Here is a 6,000-nt window from a genome sequence, read left to right on the forward strand (position 1 = left end):
AGTGTAAACCATGGTTGAAGACCTCAGCATTCTTTCTAGTCCAGCTAGATGAAGGGATCAGAACTGAGTTTTTTCGCCCGAGTCTGGCTCACCAAGGCTAGGACGGAATCCCACTTGAGGGAACCTTTCAAGTTTGGGCAGTAAAAAATAATGAACATTTATTGCATGATTACCATGCACCAGGCCAGTAATTATTATATACAACTATTCAATTAAGAATTAAATATTACTTAATACTTACTACAATCGAAGTTCGCTATTACTGTATCCATTTTCTAGACCTCAGCTTGAGCAGGATATCTAGTAAACCGCCAAAGGTCCCACAACCGGAAGTGGCAGAGTAAGGTCTTTAAATCCTGACTCCAAAATCCATGTCCCTTAATCCCTGTCCTAAAATGATTTACAAATATCTCTGAAATAACAAACTTCTCTTTCTATTTTCTAGATGAGGAAGTTAGGAAATTTAGCCCCCAGTGTCACTGAGCCACAAAATGGCAGGGCTGGAATTTGAACCCAGGCAACCCAGAGAAGGGTCAAAGGACTTAACCACTATACCCTACTGCCTCCCCAGTACTTGGGTGAAGAGGATCCCAATGCTCTCTTAGGAATGCTCTGCAACAGAGTAAAGCACTGGAAGAATTAAGCACTGCTGCAGTGCTTTAATCTGGTCTACAGAGAAATGCTGCCAGGAAGGAGAAAGCCACTTGTGTCTAGACTGGCTTGGGTCTCTCAACAGCAGGTGAGACCACCAGAGTCCTATGAAAGTTTCGTGCCCCTTGACCCACTTTCTCAGGAATCTTCCCAGATTTTAACTCACATCTTCTGGCTCATATGCAAGCCTCCTATTGCCAAACCATTGCTGTGGCCTGACTTTTGGTCTTGCTGTCAGACCCCTTGACTCATTGATAATCCGCCTTTCAAAAGGCATTTCTTTGTTCTTCACCCCAGGGCCACAGGCCAGCCTACCAACTCCAGGGTCAAATTTCAACTGGTCCTCTCCCCCACCCTCACCTCTCCACCCACACAAGTCCCAGACTTCAGTCCCAGATTCCCAGTCCATGTCACGGCCCCTGCTTGCCTGAGAGATCAATAAGGACAAGTCATTTCTAGAGACAAACCAAAGGGCAGAAAAAGGAGAATAAATTAAAAGATGTGTTTTGCTGGAGGGTTATGCAGAGGCCCCAGAGGAAAAGTAAAGATGAGAAATGTGAGCACCAGAAGTAAGAGAAGCCTGGTCAATTAAGGTTTTCCAAATGAATCCAAGAGTAGAAAGGCAATATATACGGTACAGGGGTTAAGAGAATAGACTGTAAAGACAGAATGACAGGTTCAGCCCTTGGCTCTGGACTTACCAGGTGTGTGACTTCAACAATTCTTTAATATGTCTGTGATTCTTTTTTTTTCCTTCTGAAAAATGGGACTATGAGTTCCTGCCTTATAGAGTTGCTATGAGCTTAAATAAATTAATAGATATGAAGATGTGGAACAATGTCTGGTTTGAAGTAAGCACTATATAAATGTTAGTTTTATTTTTATTGGTCCTTCAACCACCACAAAGCTCAATGAGCTTCATAGCACTGAAAGCAGATTCGTGGAAGAATTAAGCCATGCCAGATAAGTGTGTTCTACTACCAGGGCTGTCTTCTTAGTTCCCTCAGGATAAGTGTAATTTGTTTTCACATAATGACTTTCATATATTTGAAAACAGCCATCTTGTCCCACATGAAGCACCTCTTTTTCATGCTAACTGTTCTGAATTAACCATCCCTTATGTAGTATAGTATCCTACTGGAGACTAGCATGCCAGTGTTTCATTTTCCACTGTTTGAGGAGGAAATGCCAGAAAGCTCCCCTCTTCATCCTAAAAAGGTTTATAGATAGGGAACATATAGAATTTTCTCTTCTTTGTGGAATATTAATAATAATAACAATGATAGCTAAGAGGTATTGAATATTTCTAAGCTATGTACTAGATGTCATTTTTGAATTGCACAAATCCATGGGGTTCTTAGACGATTGGCACAGGGTCTCCAAAAGGGATGAGTCAGGGCTTCCTGCATGATATACTGCATTTCTGTCCATAAAAATAATTTCCCTTCATGAAATAGCCCTCCTTATCCTCATCTTGGTAACAACTTAGGAGTGACCATGTTGCTTACTTTGGCAAACGAAATGTGTCACTTTGGGGCAGAAACCTTAAGGAGTCCCCTTGCTCCTTTCCTCTTTGCCACAACAGTCAACAAAAAGCTGACTTTTTGCCCGGGGTGCAAGGGAGTTCAGTGATGGAATTCTCACCTGCCATGCTGGGGACCCAGGTTCAATTCTAGTCCATGCACCTCCCCCAAAACAAACAAAACAAAAAAATAAGCAAAACAAACAAACAAACAAAATTCAACAAATGGTGCTGCAATAATGGGATACTCACATGGAAAAATAATGAAATGTGACCCCACCATACAGCACACACACACACAAAAAGTTTGTGCCCTTGATGTCCTGAAGATGCCTCCGTCTGCCTCGAAAAGGCTGACCATGGACATGGGGTCATTTATTATCATGGCTTAACCTAGCCTATTTTGACTGCCATACCCTGCATCTGCATCCTTTGGAGTTGAATGTTACACAGTAGCCCTATTGATTATACTCATATAACATGATTCTGAGTCCATTCACCTTCTCTGGCTTCTTTGGAGAAATAAATTTTCCTAAGGGAAAATACATAAGAACACATAAAACATTCTATGTATAGTTTGATGAATAATCCCTTGTTCTGGACATTATATTTCTTCTATAGCAGGATTATATATATATATATATATATATATATTGTCATTGTTGTTGTTGTTTTACATGGGCAGACATCAGGAATCGAACCCAGGTCTCTGACATGGCAAGTGAGAACACTGCCATTGAGCCACCATTGCCCACCCTATAACAGGGTAATATTTTAATATATTAACTAATTTTTTGCATATTTCACCCCATGATTTTTCTTCCTTTTCATGCAGCAGCTAAGGAATTTTATGTCCCTTGCCTTAAGGAAGAGATAAAGCAGCAAAAATATAGAAACAAAGGCTTTTTTCTTGGCTTTGAGTTTTGATCTATAGCCTCAGAAGAAATGGAAAATATGCTTGTGCTTAGATAATACAATTGATTTGTGAAATTGTGAATGGTTTAAAGATTTCTACTCCCTGCACTTGGACTGGGGAGATGGTAAAGTCAAAGGAGAACTTAAGCGAAAATGAATACCTGAAAAAAGAGGCTCCTGCATATCTACTCACTTCCCAGGACTAAGCCACTGTGAGGATGAAAAAACAGAAGGTAGGTTGAGAAGATTCAAATGAAAAGGAGATTTGTATCCCCTTTCCCAGGTGGAGCCTAAAGAAATGGCAAGAACCCAGAGTGAACTATATTACAGACAAAATAGGGTCCGTAAAAGGTCTTGTTTTACAAGCACAGAATTTTAAAACAATTTGATTTTAAATGACTTTGGGTGGGGCATGTCCTCTCCAGGTTTTCCAATCCTCTCTCAGTATTATTTTATATCTGGTTTACTATACTGACTTCTCCCTAATGGTATTTGAGATTAAAATCCCTGATTAGACATTTAGGTATGAACAAACTTTGCATTGTTCCTCATGTGGCACAGAAGAGTAATTCCATTTATGAGAGAGAGAGAGAGAAGGACAGAGAGAACCACACCAAGAGGGCTGCAATACTCACCTCCGATTGGAAACCAGATGGAAACAAGGATGTCTCGGGTAATGCTGATGTTGATTGGTGACAACCAGACTGGATGCCTCCTCAGAGTTACGGCACTTCCCAAGCTCCCCTCTCTAACAAAACTGGCACAGGGCATAGGCACAATGAATTGATTGAGATTGGGTTTTTACCTCTTGGCAGAATAGAAGTTTTGTGTTGGACATTTTGCTTGACTCCCCACATGCATTATGTCTCTTTCACTCATTGAGTAGTAGCAGTGAAATTTGACCATAACTCAATTGATACACTTGAGTGTTCCAAGGGCATTACAATTATCCTAACACAATTCTCACCAACCATGAGCAAAGGCATTTTTATGGAAACTTTTGGGAAGGTTTGTAATGACCAATGGGAATCAGTCTTTCTCTCAAACAAGTTGGCTTTGTAGCTCAACTGCTATTGGCTCATCAGGGGAGCCAGCATTAATTTGGAGACAATAGTATGACAACTGAGTAGAAAGGTATAAAGAACTTGGTCCTTGATGTCATATTTAGCCTCTGAATCAAACCTGAAGTCTTCCCTATTTAGGACTCCCTCTTATATTAGCTAATTTCCTTTTATATTAGCTAATAAATTACTTATTGTATAAATCAGTTTGACTGGATTAACTATTACTTACAATTAAAGTATCCTGACATAAAAACATTAATTTTAGTTACAGGAAAATTTTTGTTACAATATCCACACATCTGATTGATGGACTAAAATTCTTTTTGCTAAAATTTTATATAACCTAGACTTGAAGTTACTTTTTTTGGCATACCCAATATGTATTACCTCACACTGACATAGTTGCCTAAAACCCAAAGGTCTTTTTTTAATAGTTATTCTTGGATAGGCATTGAGAACTAGACAACTATCCCTCTTTAGTTATGCCTTATTCATTCAACAATATTAAGCAGCTCCTACATGCCAGGCACTGAGTCAGCCATGAGCACACAATGGTGATGAAAAAAGAGTCACTCTTTCATTTATTTATAGATTATCAGATACAAGAAATTCAGGTTCAGAAGTAGTTTAAACACCTGTGCCAGGAAACCTTTAAATGAAAGAAAGAGAGTGGGTTAAGTTCTTGAATTCAGGATAATTCATTTAGGAAAACAGCTCCAAATACTAGACAAATGGAGTTCAGGTTGTGTGGGCTGTGTAGAAAAAAAAAGTCTCAGGGGAGATGACATCATCAACATGGTGACATAAAATGCCCCCTAAAAAAGTCTCCCCAGACATTTAATGACTAAAAGGACAAATCCCACCTACTTAGAGCTCTGGAGGAGTTCTCAGGAGCCTGGAGAAGGAGTCCACAATACTGAATTGACGAAACAGAAAAATATCAGATAGGAAAATTGCATTCTGTACGGCCGAACTATTCCTATTCCCCTCCCCCTCACTTGGACCCACACAGCTTGGGAGTGACACAGAGGCAGCACACTCTGGGTCCTTCCCACCAGGGACAGAGACAGTAGAGCGATGCATAATAGTGAGTTAGAACTTCATGCATATCCAGGCAGAGGGACCTAGGTCCAACAGAGACCCAGGGCTGAACAGTGAAGTGGTACACACAAAAGGGCCCTTGATGAGGGGGAAGCAGGTGGGGAAGCCATGAGAAAAATGCTGGCCAGAACTGCGGTGCCCTCGCTCAACCCAATTTCAGTCATCTGGAACATCGAAAGACAAAAAAGGACTTTTCTGATGTGACCAACGTTTCTGGATTGATCCCATATGTCTCTTTTGAGCAGGATACTCTAATGGGGAAGAAACTGGAGGAAGAAAAGTCCCATAGGGAAAAAAGGGGGGAGGAATTAAACCAAACTACTGTAAGATAGGACAGGCTACAGAGCTGAAAAATATAAAGAAAACAGGGTACTGAGTGATGGAGAGAATTTAAATTATAGGAGCTAGGGAGAAAAAGTCTGCACAAAGACAAACAGTAGAGATGAAGATTCCCAGAGAGGTTTATTCCTTTTTTATTAGCAGGAAGCTTTCTCCTGGAGGTGAGACAATCGCACAAAGAGTGTGATCTTTTTTTTATTTTTATTTTCATTAATAAAACTAGACACCGTACAATACGAACATTCTTAAAATATGAACATTCCATACTTGGTGTGCAATCAATGGCTCACAATATCATCACATAGTTGTATATTCATCACCATGATCATTTCTCAGAACATTTACATCACTCCAGAAAAAGAAATAGAAAGAAAAGAAAAAACTCATACATACCATCCCCCTTACCCC

The sequence above is a fragment of the Tamandua tetradactyla genome, chromosome 11 (assembly GCF_023851605.1).
Source record: "Tamandua tetradactyla isolate mTamTet1 chromosome 11, mTamTet1.pri, whole genome shotgun sequence".
Classification (NCBI taxonomy): Eukaryota; Metazoa; Chordata; class Mammalia; order Pilosa; family Myrmecophagidae; genus Tamandua; species Tamandua tetradactyla.